At 41.4% G+C, this 17,509-nt stretch overlaps 1 protein-coding gene across 3 annotated transcripts in view; it reads left to right on the top strand.

Moving 5' to 3' along the window:
• adgrl1a (adhesion G protein-coupled receptor L1a) overlaps positions 1 to 17,509 on the top strand; it is a 259,597-nt gene that overhangs the window by 109,751 nt on the left and 132,337 nt on the right. The window lies entirely within an intron of this gene.

Here is a 17,509-nt window from a genome sequence, read left to right as displayed (position 1 = left end):
GGTCCTGTATATGTATGGTGAAAAGTTGGCAACCCTAGTTTAGTGGCCCATGCAGCTATGCAAAGAATGCCTCCATCCATCTTCTATAGCTACTTGTCCTATGTATGTAGTGCTGAAGCTTATCCCAGCTGTCTTGGAGTGCCCAGAGGAAACCTGTGCAAACACAGGAAGAACATGCAAACTCCACACAGAAAGGGTGCTGAGTGTATTGAGACTTGAACTGGAAACCTTCTTGCTGTGAGGCAACAGTACTACCAACTGAGCCACCATGCCGCCTCTCAATATATACTTGTGTGCGTAATGAATTGCAACAAATTTCAGAAAGCAAAAACGTCATGGTTACTGGTGTAACCTCCGTTCCCTGATGGAGGGAACGAGACGTTGGTGTCGATGTAGTGACACTAGGGGTCACTCTTGGGAGCCCGAGACACCTCTGGTCTTTGATAAAAGGCCAATGAAAATTGGCGAGTGGTATTTGCATGCCACTCCCCTGAACATACGGGTATAAAAGGAGCTGGTATGCAACCACTCATTCAGGTTTTACGCTGAGGAGCCGATATAAGGTCCGGCCATTTCAGCGGGTAGTTCAGCGTTGTGGCAGGAGGGACCAACGTCTCGTTCCCTCCATCAGGGAACGGAGGTTACACCAGTAACCATGACGTTCCCTATCTGTCACTCACTCGACGTTGGTGTCGATGTAGTGACACTAGGGGTCCCTATACAAAATGCCACAAGGCTGAACTGTGTTACGTGAACTGGCAGTGTGTGGTGGGCAGACTTGCTGTGTGCCTCATAGCCAGCACACCAGGTCGACACGTAACCTCCCCCAACGCAGTTATGAGTGTCGAATGGCCCCTTTTGGGGACAAGTCGACTACCCAAAGATAGAGACGGGCTTAACCCAGTCGTGGCCTCTTTTCCCCTTCTCTTTTTCCACTCCCTAAAAAAGAAGGGGGATTATCCGACTGGGCTGCCAGGTCTAGTCGGGGAGTGTCCCTCCCAAGGGGAGGACACCACGGAGACCACACCTCGCCCCAGAGAGGGGGGGATATTTAAGTGGAAAAATACGTCACATGGTCTTTCCAACCATGTGGAGAGCCTTCAAGGTAGATCCTGCCCAATGGGGGAGGAGGTACTACAACATGGAGACTGGGGCAGAGGGGCTCTGCCCAAGGAAGACGCAGTTTGCCTGCAGGGAAACGAATTAGCGGAAGATATAGATTGCATGGGGTTAGCCTTACAGGGAACCGCCACATGCAGAGCACCTACCCCAGAACTGAGCTATTATGGGATATGAGTGGCTCGCAGCGACTTGAGGTGCTGCTGACTCCGGAGGAGGAGACGGCGGGCGAGTTGTGACATACAGCGGGAGCGCAGACCACCTTGGCGGTTGACATATGCTACCACTGCCGTGCTGTCTGTCCGAACTAGCACGTGCTTGCCCTGGATCAACGGCCGGAACCTCCGCAGGGCGAGCAGAATTGCCAGTAACTCGAGGCAGTTGATGTGCCAACGCAGCCGCGGACCCGTCCAGAGGCCGGTGGCTGCGTGCCCGTTGCAAACAGTGGCCCAGCCGGTTTTGGAGGCGTCTGTCGTGACCACGACGCGCCTGGAGACCAGTTCTAGGGGAACACCTGCTCGTAGAAACGAGAGGTCGGTCCAAGGCCTGAAAAGACGGTGACAGACCGACGTAATGGCCACGCGGTGTGTCGCCGAATAGGCCCGCCTGGGAAATGGGGGCAGCAAGGAACCGTGTCTTGTCGGCCTCGCCCATCTCGACCAGGTTGAGCCACAGGTGGCGCTCCTGGACCACTAGTGTGGCCATCGTCCGGAGGGCGAGGTTGGTCGCCGAGCGCAGTTCCTGCATCAAATCTGGGGCGGAACTACCCTCGTGCAGTTCTTTCAGTGCCTTGGCTTGGTGGACCTGCAGGAGAGCCATGGCGTGCAGGGCAGAGGCGGCTTGTCCGGCAGCGCTGTAGGCCTTGGCCGTCAGGGACTACGTGAGCCTACAGGGCTTGGACGGGAGCTTAGGGCGTCCACGCCAGGTGGCGGCGCTCTGCGGGCATAAGTGCACCGCGAGCGCCTTATCCACCGGGGGAATCGCCGTATAGCCCCTGGCCGCCCCGCCATCGAGGGTAGTGAGAGCGGGGGAACTGCGGAGTCGGGGTCGGGCAGTAAAAGGTGCCTCCCACGACTTCGTCAGCTCCTCATGCACCTCTGGGAAGAATGGCACTGGAGCAGGGCGCTGCTGGTTTGAGCGGCGCCGCGAGCCCAGAAACCAATCATCAAGCCGCGAGGGTTCAGGGGAGAGTGGAGGGTTCCACTCTAGCCCGACGCTCGCGGCCGCCCGGGAAAGCATGTCCGTCATTTCGGCATCGGCCTGTAACTGGGCGACCGTCCCCGAAGGGGGAAGCCCAGCTGAGGCTTCTGCATCCGACTGGACAAGCCCGCTCTCCAATGCTGCGCTCGAGGGCTCATCATCTTCGTGGGCCTCGAACAAGAAGCCAGACTCGCCGTGCGACGAGCCGGCGAACTCATCCGAAAGCCCGATTGGGGCAGACGAGCGTGCTGGGGAATGGGAGGTCCGCGGGGGGATACCCGGCGGAGGCGATCTCATTGAGGTCCCCAAATCGCCCCCAGCGCTAGCCGCCAAGGACCAAGGCGGGGAGCCGCTGGGGTGGCTTGCTTCCTTGGCTTGCAGTGAGAACATGAACCATTTATAAACGCTGCCTCCGTGTGGGTCGCGCCCAGACATGAAAGACAGCGATCATGACCATCCGAAATTTAGAGAAAACGACCGCAACCAGGAATAACACACGAACGGAAAGGCAACTTTAGAAAGACGCGTCTTTAAAAAGACGCTCCGTGTGTGCGCTCTTTTAGAGAAATATACTCTTTTAGAGGGGAAAAAACGCTCTTTTAGAAAATATACTCTCTAGTTTTTCTGCCGAAGCGCCCAGGGGCGTTCTCTGCAATGCACCAGTGCAGAGGAGGGAGAAGCAGCTGAAATGCGCCGTCAGATCCAGCAGAGGTGAATGAACAGTGCTATTCAGCTCAATGAGCATGACCGTTCGGCTCCAAAGAGAAAATCTGAATGAGTGGTTGCATGCCAGCTCCTTTTATACCCGTATGTTCAGGGGAGTGGCATGCAAATACCACTCGCCAATTTTCATCAAAGACCAGAGGTGTCTCGGGCTCCCAAGAGTGACCCCTAGTGTCACTACATCGACACCAACGTCGAGTGAGTGACAGATAGTGAACATGTGACATGTACGGTAGCTTCCATGGCTAGAAGCGTTTGCATTTAAGTTTACATACTTGCATAGAGTTTGTTTCCGCCCTATGTGCGAACAAGCATTTAATTGAATTTGAATACAAAGAACAGTTTTCGTTCCTCTTTGTTTATTTGGTGTCACAAGAAAATAATTGTCAAACAACAATGCAAAATAATGTTGTCAAAAATACCGGTACTTCGGTACCAAGTCAGTACTAAAATAAAAAAATGTAACGATACCAGTGATTCTACAGTACCGGTAGTATCGAGCACTGACTCAATCCGGTACCCGCACACTGTCTTACTGACACACGATTGCTTTCATATGCTCACGCTTATTTGAGCGTGTGCTCTGTTACTCCTTTTACACTGAAATGCACAACTAATCAAGTCGTGATATGGCCTAGTGTGATTATTAAACCGCGGAATGCTGCAATCTTAGTTTGTATAAGCTGCATGAGCTTTAAATGAATGTGTGAAGCAGACCGCTCATACAATAGAAACTCCACAGACTATGAGAATCATTCATGTTGTATGAGAAATGACAGAGCAGAGCATTAATCCACTCTGAAGCATTATTTTTAGATAATTTATATAATTAAATCACATAATTTGCGCTTTAACGATCACACTGGGCCATGTAGCAAACTGTTTATCTGGAGAAGTTAAACTTCCGTCAAAAATACATGTCAAAATAAAAGCATGATTCATAATAAAAGCCAAATGCCTGAAATTGAAGAAATTGCAACAGAAATATATTATAACTGTATAGTAAAATGTAATCCTAACTGTAGAAATAATAATAATAATAATAATAATAATAATAATAATTATTATTATTATTATTATAAACAATGATTAATGAATAATAATACAAAAATAAGCAATATATCACAAGCAAGAGTGCTTTTGTACTGAATAAAAGTTTGTTAAAAACAAATGCAGTGGTATGTTGATAAGTGATGGTTCTATTATTTTTACTTTTAGTTTTTAAAAAGGATTTTTTTTTTTTTTTTTTGATTAGACACCACTTTGATAATGAAATGAAATTAAACTTTAAAACATGGAAAAATAATAATAATTTAAAAAGAATATAAAGATTTGGGGAAAAAATAAAGCAGATTTCAGTAGGGCACTGCTTAAAAAACAAACAAGTGTTAGAAACACTTGAAGGAAACATGCATATCTTTTAATGCATTATTTACATTGAAATTTAACTTTAAATAGGCTAAAGGAGTATGTTCAATAGCACATTATCATATTAGCAAATTTTTTCTGTAGTATCGAAGTTGGTATCGGGATCCGTGAAATTTCACTGGTATCGGTACCGACTACTGAAATTTTGGTACCGTGACAACACTAATGCATAATGTACATAAACAATAGCAATTCATTTCTTTTCAAGTTGATTTCACATCAACAATGAATCAAACTCGATTATGATTCCTCAGTGCAAGCCTACATATGTGAAGAAGCATTTGGTTAAATTTGAATACGACTTTTCGGTTGACATCCCAAATCCCTCTTACTTGTCAACCCCTTTGTTAGCTTTGCTTTTTGGCATTACTACCAAATTATTGGCGAACAACAATGATTATGCATATTATGCAATAGCAGTTCTCTTCAGGATTGCGTTCACATCAACAATGAATTGAACTTGATTATGGTTCCTTGATGCACACCTGAGTTCAAAAGACGACTATCACACTAATTAAAGATACAGTTGAATTTGGGTCCACATCAAAACGTCTAGTGTGAACATCTAGTGTCTACTACATGTGGATACATTTAAGTGAGAATGCATTTGCATTCTAAAGTTAAAAGCTATCATATGTTGGTCTCCTATAGTCTTTATAAGAAGGGCAGTGAGGATTTGTTTGAGTTGACTGTGTGTGTGTTAGTGTTTATGGCGGATAGAGAGGCCCATGTGGCTGAAGAGCTGGTGTGCATGTGATGGGCCTGAGGACTGGGGATGGGGGGAGGTGGTGGTGGTCTGTCCAGCTAGTGCCCTTCCACTTCAACACCACCACACCATCTGCTGCTCTGCGGGGTCCATGCCAGACTCAGAGAGAAAGAGTGAGCGAGCATGCAGCGTTTGCTTGTCCAGGTGTATTTGGTGGCTGCTGTATTTCCTGTGTTTAATTTGCTTACTTCTGCTGCTGTGAATTGATGTTATGTACTCAGTGTTCCATTGGACACGTTTTGGCCCTGGGCTCGGAGCTGTTTCGTCAATGTGCTGTATGTGTGCATGTGTGTGCATGAGTGCCTCCAGCTGTCTCTGTGACCTGGCTCTGGATTAATAATGCATTAATAATCAATTGAGCGTTATCAAGGTTGTGCTGCTTGTGCAGGCAATTTGGGGAAATAAGGAAGCCTTCGCTCCACTATGGGCTCATTGATCGCCTTGTATTGCCATTAAAGCGTGGCACAAATAACACACACTCACAGAGCGCACATAATTCTGTTTCTCATTTCTGCAGTTCCTCGCACTCTCACTCTCTCTCTGTCTCTCCCGCTCACTCCCTCTATAAATATATATATAAATGTCAGAGTCCAAAAATCTGAGAACATATTGACAATGTGGATTGGAAATGGGATTTTTTTTTTGACATATTTCAGATTTTGCACTACTTTTTTTGGTAACTAATAAAATGTGTTACATTGACCATGTTGCCTTCTTTTGTGCAAAAGGTCAGATTTGCTTGCCTCAATTAAAGCACACAACATACTCTTTGAAACATTCTCAGATCATGCTGGGATAACATGGATCATCAGGTTTTGCACATGAACTTGTTGAGTCCATGTCAACTGAAGTTCATGCTACCATTAAAGGTGAAGCGTGTAATTTCTGTGCCACTTGTGCACCAATGATTGTACCAGCAGTGTTGGAAGCTACAGTACTTTGAAACTGTAGCTTCTCATGCTACAAGCTACTCCTAAATTGTGGCTAAATACAGTCAAGCTACTCATAAATTTTTTTTTTTTAAAAAGTAGTTAGCTACACGACAAGTTACTATAGGAACTTTTTTAAATACTGTATACTATAACAATTAGATCATGTTCTGAAGACTAGTTATTTCATTAGGGTGACACTACAAAATTAGGGTAACATCATTAAATTGAACATTTTATACTTAATATAAACTAATTAAACTAGAAAACACTGTATGTTATATAAGTGAGTCGAAATATAACTGAACAGAAATTAACTAAATATTTTGCTTCAAAAAAGGAGACAGTGACTAATGGCAAAGTCCTTGTCTCCTTGGTCAGTTAGAGAGTCATTTTTGTGAACTAGTTTGTTTACATGAACCGATTAACTTAAATTATTTGGATTCCCCAGCGCTATGAGAGAAAGAGGACAGCCACACTTTTCACACTTTTGGATGGTATTTTAACATTGAAAAAAAAAAAATTACATCAACTTTAAAGAAGAAAGGGGACATACAAAATACTAAGAATAGTTAAGCCTTATTTAAATCAATCAGTTAAAACAGTGAGTATTTTAATGTGTACGAATTGGCCACATTCACTTCCATTGTAAGTGCCTCACTGAAATCCAGATTTGTTTTTTTCTCCTTTTTTTTTTTTTTAAAGGGATAAAATTATATTTTGTGGTACTCAATATTATGCCACAAATACTGTTGATTGTGCTTAACCTGTACTGAACCCGAAATACTCCTTTCAGATGCACTGTGCAATGAGGACAAACCTTAGACTTCTGTTGTTTTTGTATGTTATTTTTAATTTACTGACCAACCCTAAACGAAAATGTTTTGCCTATAGCTATGTACGTACACACAAACACACACACACACACACACACACACACACACACACACACACACACATTGGTGTGGCTGTCTTTATGAGGACTCTCCATAGATATAATGATTTTTATACTGTACAAACTATAGATTCTATCCCTTAACCCTAACTCTACCCCTAAACCTAACCCTCACAAAAAACTTTCTGCATTTTTACATTTTCCAGAAAATATCATTTAGTATGTTTTTTAAGCAATTTCAATTATGGGGACACTAGAAATGTCCTCATAAACCACATTTATAGCATAATACCCTTGTAATTACCAGTTTGTAACCTAAAAAAATGTCCTTGTAAACCACCCAGACCCGCCCACACACACACACACACACACACACACACATACACACACACACACACACACACACACACTCATACATTTTCACAGTCTTATCACTTCCCTTCTTCAATATAACTTGAAAACACTCACTCCTCCATCTGGTACTCTCACAACTCACTCTAACACTCTCCACACCATCTCATACTTTTACTCAGTCTAATATTCACACTCTGAGGTCTAATAGTCTCACGCCTCCCTGTAACGCGCTCACGTCTCATATAAAATAATTTCTAAGTCTGACGCTCACCCCTTGATCTCACACTGCTGAATTGCAGTGACATACTCCCTCTCTGCAGTCTAGTACTGTCACTCTTCACTCTAATGCTCACTCATTTGTTAAATATTCTCCCTCCAAGACTTAATTTAAGGCTTTTCTGTTGAGTTAGACCTGTAGATGTTGAGTGACACAAGTTAATATGGAACACCGCTCAACTGTGTTGCCAGGAGCATGGATGGTTGCATGTCCCTTTGAAATGTCGTAGGGTAAGCAACACTGCCAGAGATTGTCGCATTGTTAGATTGGTTAGCTGAGAGAATGTTGTTGTTTTTTTACTTTGCAAGCTGTTGAAAGTCAACATAAAGTGGCATTCGCAACCCATATTACTTCTGTAATCTTACATATTTCAGAGTGAAACATATTTAATGAGAAAAAATGTAGGTTGAGGCTTGATTTTCGCCATCAGGAATTGATTGGATCATAAAAAGTGGGCATTACTTGCCAGAATGACAGTTGGCTTGAATTACCCAACATGACATCTCCTGTCTCAACCAGTGGTGTGAGTTTATTTGCTGGACTACCTGTTGTCTGAGCAATGGAAGATGGGGAATGTTTTGGAAACCTGTTATTATTTTAGCAATTACTTACCTATTCATATCTATTTGTGAAAGTAAGAGAAATATCCAATAGATTAGGCTTTTTTTTTTTTTTTTAATGGAAAACAAAGTCGTGTGTGTGTGTGTGTGTGTGTGTGTGTGTGTGTGTGTGTGTGTGTGTGCATGTGTTTTCACTTCAAATCAAGCAAAAAAAAAAAAATCTAAAACTCTAATAAGGTTGCTGTGATTATTAGCAATTCAATGCCAAAATAATAAGAGACATCATCTAAACACTTGTTTGCCTGCAGCAGACTCTATTTAGCAGATTTGATAACAGGCAATATAATATTGTTTTCCCCTTCTGTAAAGCAAGCCCCAAGTACAGTGTATATGATACATTTCTGATGTGACTGAATTGAAAACCATATCAATAAATATCAGTCATCTGTGAATGGTTCCAGCTGCTAAAATATGATGAAATATGTTGATAACTCTAGAGGACAACACACAATACCTTGCAAATCTTAAAATGGATTTTAGTGGAACAAAGGATTTTTCTGTCGTTAATTTAATATAAAATGTATATCTTCCTTTAATAAAATACAAATGCAAAGCAAAGTCTGCTTAAGACATATAAATGTTCAGATATGTGATTTCACATGCATTTCTTTTTTTTTTTTTTTTTTTTTTTTTGTTAAAATGTTTGCATTCACTGCAGTCTTTTAGTTTTTAGAAAAACAAAATCTGTTCTGATTTTTTGCTTCATTTGATGTATTTCCTTCAGAAAATAGCAAAATCTATATGAAATGTCTGTTCATTTTCCCTTTAGAAATTAATGGGTAACTATAGTGATTTGAGGTTTACCAGTGGCCTGGGTTTGGGGTGGGACTATCTGTTTGACCAACCAATGGAACAGGGGGTGTTCAAAAAACTGTGACATTCAATGGGCAAATAAGAGACAGAGTTTCCCCATAATTCAAATCGCTTAAAAAAACATACTAAAGGATGTTTTATTGAAAATGAAAAATGCAGAATGTTTTTTGTGATTGGTTAGGTTTAGGGATAGGGTTAGGGTTAGGGTTATGGGATAGAATCGTATAATATATAGTTCGTACAGTATAAAAATGATTATGTCTATAGAGAGTCCTCATAAGGATAGCCGCACCAACGTGTGTGTGTGTGTGTGTGTGAGTGTATGTGTGTGTGTGTGTGTGTATGTGTGTGTGTGTGACTACAGCACCAGGCCTCTGACTTTTCCAATCAGTCCTCATCTTACACACACATAAGTCCTCACTTCATGGCTGCTCTTGTGGAAAGACCTGCGGTCCTGTTGTGCACGTGCACACATTTTCTCTCCTCGTCTCTTTTGTCCTGGTCTTCTTAAATTATCATTTGAGCTCTGGAGGACCAGCTGTTTTTTTTTTTCCATATTTTTCTCCCAGCTCTTTCCTGTCTGAATGTTTAATGAGGGTGGAATTTGTTTGGGCTGCATGAATCCAGCATTGATGGCTTTTGAAGCAGCAGTTGAATTCAGACATGTATTGGCTGATTGTAATGCATAAATAAAGCAGCAGAGTCTCTGCTGCTTTATCAGAGTTGAGATGTACTTTGAAGGGGTGCTTCCTGTATTGTCTGTCTTGTCTTCTCTTCTGTTCTCTTCTCTTCTCTGGATGAGATGTGACAAAAATTGACACAAGTATCTGGGAGACAGAGTATGTGAGTGGAGCGGCATGATTTTGCCTGGAGCGAGGAGCGGGTTTTTAAAAAATTGGAGCGTCATTGTTTTCTCTCACTCCAAGAGTGCTTCACTAATGCTCCATCACGGGCACAACACCTGTTAACAGCCCTTAATGCAATAATTCACCATGTGTTAAGCAGTGTTAAACACTATTGGCATGAAGGAAAGATGGAATTTCTGATATAACCAGAAAGAATGTGTTAAAAAAAATTATGTAATGTAGAAATTTTAAATATAGCGGCACTTGGTAATGTTTGACCTCTAGCACGAAGGTTTCCTACATCAACTGGCATATATTGAAAATTAATGACGGGACAGCGAAGGAGAACACAAGTGGGGAGGTGATTGCCATGATCAATGGTTTGTTGTGAAATCCTAAAAGACGTGTCCAGAAAACACGATGATAATCCGTTCACATGTCCCTTATTAAATATTTTGGTAACACTTTACAATAAGGTTTCATTCGTTAACATTAGTTAATGCTTTAGGTATCATGAACTAACAATTAACAATATATTTGTTACACAGTTTATTAATCTTTGATAGTGTTAGTTAAAATACAATTGTACATTGTTAGTTCATGTTAGTTATGGTGCATTAAGTAATGTTAACAAATACATCTTTTGATTTTAAAAATGTATTTGTAAATGTTAAAATTAACATTTAACCAAGGTTAATAAATGCTTAATAAGTATTGTTCATTGTTAGCTCATGTTAACTAATGTTGTTAACTAATGTTTACAAATGGAACCTTATTGTAAAGTGTTACCAATATTTTGAATAATCATCATTCTAATCTAATGCATTGCAGTCTTATCTGTAGGCTATTATGTCCCGCATTAAATAGAATTGAACTTTTAATGACCTAAAACACCAACTGAACTAATCAATATGTTAATATTGCATAGTTTGACTAATCGATTGCCATCTAAATTTATTTTAGTGCAGTAGGCTAATTTATGCGTTATACATTTGCAGATGAAGAAGCTCAGCAAATGCGAATAGAGGAAGATTTAAAATCTTAAATTCAAATGCTAGTATTTCTAAAAGTGAACTCTGCATTAGACATATAGTTTTGATAGTCTTATCTACTTTTGATAAAAAAAATGTAAAATAAAGATGTGTAGAACATTCTGAGAATGTAATTTTTTCATTCACAAAATTATAGGGCAAGGTTAATTAAAATAAGTGCAATAATAGAAAATAATAGGCAATAATTAGGCAATATTACATAGGCCTAATGTTTGGTAATTTTTTATTTGAATGTAATTATTATTTTTTTATTTTTTTGTCTAGTAATGTATTGATCAAACCCAGAGAATGATGCCTACATGTTTCAGAAGTAAGCTATAAAAATTGTCTTGGGCTAATGTTTGTGTTCCAATAAAGCACATTGTAGCTTTTCTTCTAGTATTGTGTATTTGTTTTTCATTTAATACATCTTCTGCATGGAAGGTTGTGATATTTAAAAGCATACTGAAATAGCTTTACTGTGGAGAGGTAGTTAGGTTAAATGGGAAAAAAACAACAACATTACAGATGTGACACCTCTTTGTTATGGACGTTTAGAAAGCAGGACTAACATTATAAGGGAAAACCATCCAAAACGCTTTGAAACCTGCAGACTTTGACATCTAAGACATCGGTTTCATATCCACCAAGGCAGCAATACAAATAAAAATAAGACTGAAATCACCATATGGCCACAATTACTAAACCACAAAAAGCTGTTTTTAAAAATATAGTATGCATTGATTGCTTCAGTCAGCACTGCATGAGTGAGCAGCACCCTCTAATGGGTGTGTGCGAAACACACTGAGCAGCGCAGCAATACTAGATGATGATAACTATGCAAATTGCAAAGTTTGCCAAAATGATCCCTTCCCAAATGCCGGCAATAGATGCAGGAAGCTTGAAACACGTAACAGATTAAAGCAATAGTCAGCAATCTGCCAGAAGTATCATGATTTGATTTGAAGCATCCATAACTGTCACGTCCCGCAGCATTATAATGGGTGTTTAAAGTGAAGAAGGGAGACCATTTGTTCATAATACTTAACATTGACCTAAGTTGAGGCCTGGGTAGCTCAGTGGTAAAAGACGCAGGCTACCACTCCTGGAATTTGCTAGCTCGCTAGTTTGAATCCCAGGGCGTGCTGAGTGACTCCAGCCAGGTCTCCTAAGCAACCAAATTGGCCAGGTTGCTAGGGAGGGTAGAGTCACATGGTTCGTTCTCAGTGGGGCGCGTGGTGAGTTGAGCATGGATGCCGCGGTGGATGGTGTGAAGCCTCCACACGTGCTATGTCTCCATGGCAATGCACTCAACAAGCTACGTGATAAGATGCACGGGTTGGCGGTCTCAGACGTGGAGGCAGCTGGGATTCGTCCTCCGCCACCCGGACTGAGGCAAATCACTACACGACCACAAGGACTTAAAAGCGCACTGGGAATTGGACATTCCAAATTGGGTAAAAAAAAAAAAAAAACATTGACCTAAGGTCTTCTCTTCTCTTTTTTTCCTTTACTCTTCTTGTGTGGTCAGGTTTGGTTTGTTCTAGTCTGGTCTCATCTCGTCTGGTTCTCTCCTCTCCTCGCCTCTCTTCTCTGTCTATTGGTGGAAGACTGCAGTGTTCTTCAAAGCGTGATGCTGAGAGCAGTAGATCACAGACAGGCCTGTGCAAGTGAAAGGTTAATGGATGGCCTTTGAATACAGTATATATTGGGAGTGGGGGAGGAGGGGGTGCAAGCGAGAGTGGCGGTGGTGTGTTCTTTCAAATGAGCCTTTGAAGATCCCTGTCTCTCCTGTGTGTGTGTGTACGTGTGTTTTTGTGTGTGTGTGTCTTCACTGATGAGAGACATCCAGGAGACTGAGGCCATGTCTGAAGCCTTGCATTATCTGCTGTCAGGTCTGGTCTGCACATTTTCTTTATACCTTTCTGGTGTGTGTGCTGTGGGGTCAGCTATAATGGAGATGTCTGGTTTTCACACCGTCTGTGATTGTGTGTCATCATTTTATTCTGGTGTGTATGTGCTGATGTTGCAGTCACGCATGTGTGCTTGTGTAACAGAGTGTGTTTATGTGTTCTCTGCCACTGTTTAATAATTATTAGAGAGAGAGAGAGAGAGAGAGAGAGAGAGAGAGAGAGAGAGAGAGAGAGAGAGAGACTGATGTGGGCCAGACAGTATAAAAAAATAAAAGCCACAGGATATTCTAAAAGTTCAATAACAGAAAATTTAGGTGGATGCTTCATACATGCCGATAGGTTTCAGTATAACAATCCAAGACTATTGTTGTATGATCTAGTCACTACTGAAACAAAAATAAGAGATTTTGACACTTGAAATTGTTATCTTGAGCAGGGTTTCAAAACCCAGGGTTAAAAGCAGTGCTCACCCTCTTACAAAAAAGTGTGAACCATTGCTTTACCCAGGATGAAAAAGTGGCCTCAACCCAGGGTTAAAAAAGCTGTCTGTGCCTATACACTGATACTGTGTCAAAAATGATATCTTCCCAATAGATGTTTTGGAGAGGAACATGTGCTATCAGGGTTAGAGAGTATAGGAAGAAAGAGTTAAAGATAGGGATCAGTTCTCATAGAGGTAAATTGCATGAGTAATCTAGAGGCAGTGCGACACTTTGAAACTCATAACAGGTTTAAGGACATGGCCTGTTCTTCTAGATGCAACCTGATCTTCGTGACTGTCGGCATCCAGTGAAACTGTCTTCACTTTTATTTCTCCTTGACTTACGCACTTCACTCTCTCCTCTTGGCCTACTTGCACCCTCCCTCCTCTTTTTGATTAGGGAAGGCAGTATTGAGTTTCCATTTATATCCGTTTATAATGCGGCTGCCATTAGCTTATGACAGGCCGGACTAACCGAAGTCTCTGGTGGCATTATGCTGCTGGTTTTATCCTCTGCCCTATGAAGTAGTTTTATTATCTCTACGCAAATGAAATCACAGGACGTGAAGACTGTGGTGTGCCCTGAATTACTCTCTCTCACACTGGTTATATTTCACAATTTGACAGATCAAACTTAGGGCAGAAAAAAATGTTGAGATGCTAGACTTAGGAAGTCAAGCAATAGGTGTTAGACTCAAAGTGAAACAATGTATGGGGCAAATATATTTTAACCTACAGCAGTCACAAGTTTAGTTCGACAAAGTGTGAAGGGTCACTCACATTGTGTGTCGTATCCTGTCCTCAACAGGTAGTTCAAGATGTGTCTCATGCTGTCTGAGTCCTGATTTTAATTCTAGCTCTTTCTTTCTTTCTTTCTTTCTTTCTTTCTTCCCTCCTTCCCTTTTTTCCTTCCTTCCTTCTTTCCTCCCTTCCTTCAATCATTCCTTCCATCCATCAATCCATTCATCCATCCTTCCTTCCTTCCTTCCTTCAATCATTCCTTCCATCCATCAATCCATTCATCCATCCTTCCTTCCTTCCTTCCTTCCTTCAATCATTCCTTCATTCATTCCCTCCTTCTTTCCTTCCTTCCTTCCTTCCTTCTTTCATTGCCACCTTCCCATTTTCCTTCCTTCCTTCCATTCTTCATTCATTCACTCCTTTCTTTTTCTTTCCTTCCTTCCTTTCAGGGTAATTTTTTTATCCTGCTGCAGTGTCACTGTCCTCAACAGGAAATGGTTGAGGAACTGTTCTCTGCTTTGTATGGCCAGCACTTACTCATTAGTCTCTCGCGCTGTTCCAGTCGTAATCTTAACACTATCTGTTCCAGTCGTCTGCTTTCTCTCTCGTTCTGGCCGAGCTTGGTGCTGGCATGGTGTGAGGCTGATGGAGGGTGCAGAGACACTCGAGTATGTGGTGTGATGTGTCGCGGTGGGAGAGGCGTGTGGTGTGATGTGGACACATGGGTGTGTGTGTGAAACATGGGATGCAGTGCTGGGCTGTAATTGGGTTCGGTGCGGGTGGTTGTGACAGTGGAGAGCCAGGGACAGGCTATATAGAGAGAGAGACAAGCACTGCTTGGGCAGGACATACACTCTGTGACCTTCAGTCTGTTCTGCTAGAGGTAAAAAGTGTCTTTTTGTTTTGGAATCTGTCTTCTCCGCCCTCCTCCCTCAATTTCACTCTGGCAGCGCTTGAGCAGGCTTAATGTGTATGTATGGATCTCTGTTTGTCAGTGGCTGTCTTTCTTTTTATATTCTTGGGGCTTTTGCCACTTTTTATGGATAGAACAGAAGAGAAGAGATTGAAAACTAGATTACTTCATTTTCTGAAAGAAATGTTAATGTTGTTTGCCTGTGTAAAACGTACTGCTATGATGTTGTGTGTGGTACTAGAATGTTGCTTTAAGGTTGCTAAAGTGTTCTGAATGGTTTTTAATGCACTGCTATGCAGTTGCTAGGGTGTTCTAGGTGGTTACTTACTGACCTACATCTAAATAGTTCACTCCCAAGTGATGTTCTAGTCTGTAGAAATTGCTCTGGTCCCTCCTTCAAATAAGCCTAATGAGATTTTTGAAATCACAAGTCTACCTGCTTAGAAAAGTAATAGCACACCTCTCCTCAACAATTAACAGTTTTTTAGGTATTATGCTAGTGGGTTTAGAACATACTTTTAACCCTAAGTATGGGTTACGGTAGTGGTTCTGTCGTGCATTTCATCAAATAGGAGTTCGATCCTTCAGAATTTCACACCTAGGTGTAAAGTGAGCAAGGCTTGATTGGATCTTTGGCCTGTTTGGACTCCCTTTGTTTGATTTTGATGCTGTTTTTTTTTGTTTTTTCTATCGGGTTTTGAGTGTTCCCACAGGCCTCAGTCAGGCTTTATGACTGTGTGTAGGCCTGCCTTTGTTCCCATCTGAGCACATGAGGCCCAACAACAGTAAAATTTCTAGTTCCAATCTGAAATGCTGGCTTTATGCATCTTTCTTCAGTCATAGTGCACAGGTTTTTTACCAGTCCACCAGGAAGCAAAGTTGTGTTTACAAGGAACTGGGTCGATGCAATGGGCACTTTTGAGGAAGAACTAACCACTGAATTTGACAAAGTTTCCCAAGGTAGTGGCCTCAAATCTCCGGAAGATACTAAGAGTTTTGTTTGAGGAACTCAACAGTAAGCTAACTAGATATCCACCACAAGTAGAACATTGGAGTTATGTCTCAGAACCTTAAAATAATCAGCACTTTTTAAAAGAACAAAAACTCTGAATTCTGATCACTGATCAAAGTCTGCACAAATGTTCTAGTATTTTTTCTATGTTTTCTGTTCAACCATTTGTGAAGACTGTGGTATCAGTACTTGAAATAATTTTTCCACAATGGTCTATTATTGTATTATAAATTATTTCAGATAAACCCACCTTTAAACAGCACATAAAGACAAAACAAACTGGTTGGTCATTTTACATGTTGATCAGACCATCTCTTCCTGTCTAAGTGGACAATTATAGGCCAGAATAAGGTGCAATGTAGACCAGACTCTATGGTGTAATTCAGAAGTCTGCCTATTAAGACTAACCATCACCCTAACCCACCCTAAACCTAAATATCCAAGTTGCCAACCCTATTTACTTGCACATGTACAGACAGGTGCTGCATCTCTGCGTTCTGAATCACATCACTGCAGAGCTGGCTGAATGAGGCAGCCATGCTGGCTTTAATGGTGCTGGTTTCCAAGGGTAGAGCTGTGTGCTAATGAGCAACTGAGCGATTAAGTGGTGCCTGGAGATGCATTGAAAGAGGAAGAGAAAGCTGATCGCATCCACACTCTACTCGTCAGCCAAACAACGTCTTCCTCCCTCACAAACCTGCCTTGCAAACCTGCTTCTGCCTATTAAAGCTCTTAATTGCTTAATCAATCATTTCTTCTCTAATTGATTGGCAGCTCTGCTAATCAGGTATTTTAAGCTCAATTCCATTGATTGATTTTTATATTTTTACAGCTTTAGAAGTTCACTGCCTGATGAATTATTAAGTAACAATAGTTCGTAGTCATAGAGCAGCACAGCAGAGAGCACCCATGTGACACGTGACAAATGATTGATATCTGTTTAGGCGAACCCAAATGCATCACACATTAGGCTCAATTTCACTGTATATATATATATATATATATATATATATACTGTTGTGCTCAAAAGTTTGCATACCCTTGGAGAATTGGTAATATGTGTACCATTTTTAAAGAAAACATGAGTGAGCAGGCAAAACACATTTCTTTTATTTCTTATGGGATTCATATTCAACTGTAGGTTATAACAGAATGGCACAATCATAAAACAAAACATGGCAACAAAGAAAAAAATGAAATGACCTCTGTTCAAAAGTCTGCATACCCTTAGTTCTTAATACTGTGTATTGCCCCCTTTAGCATCAATGACAGCGTGCAGTCTTTTGTAATAGTTGTCTATGAGGCCCCAAATTCTTGCAGGTGGTATAGCTGCCCATTCGTCTTGGCAAATGCCTCCAGGTCATGCAAAGTCTTTGGTCGTCTTGCATGAACCGCACGTTTGAGATCTCCCCAGAGTGGCGTAATGATATTAAGGTCAGAAGACTGTGA

This window comes from Myxocyprinus asiaticus, chromosome 13 (genome assembly GCF_019703515.2).
Source record: "Myxocyprinus asiaticus isolate MX2 ecotype Aquarium Trade chromosome 13, UBuf_Myxa_2, whole genome shotgun sequence".
NCBI lineage: Eukaryota > Metazoa > Chordata > Actinopteri > Cypriniformes > Catostomidae > Myxocyprinus > Myxocyprinus asiaticus.
The sequence above is the reverse complement of the archived record's forward strand: the minus strand, read 5'-3'. Positions and strand labels throughout refer to the sequence as shown.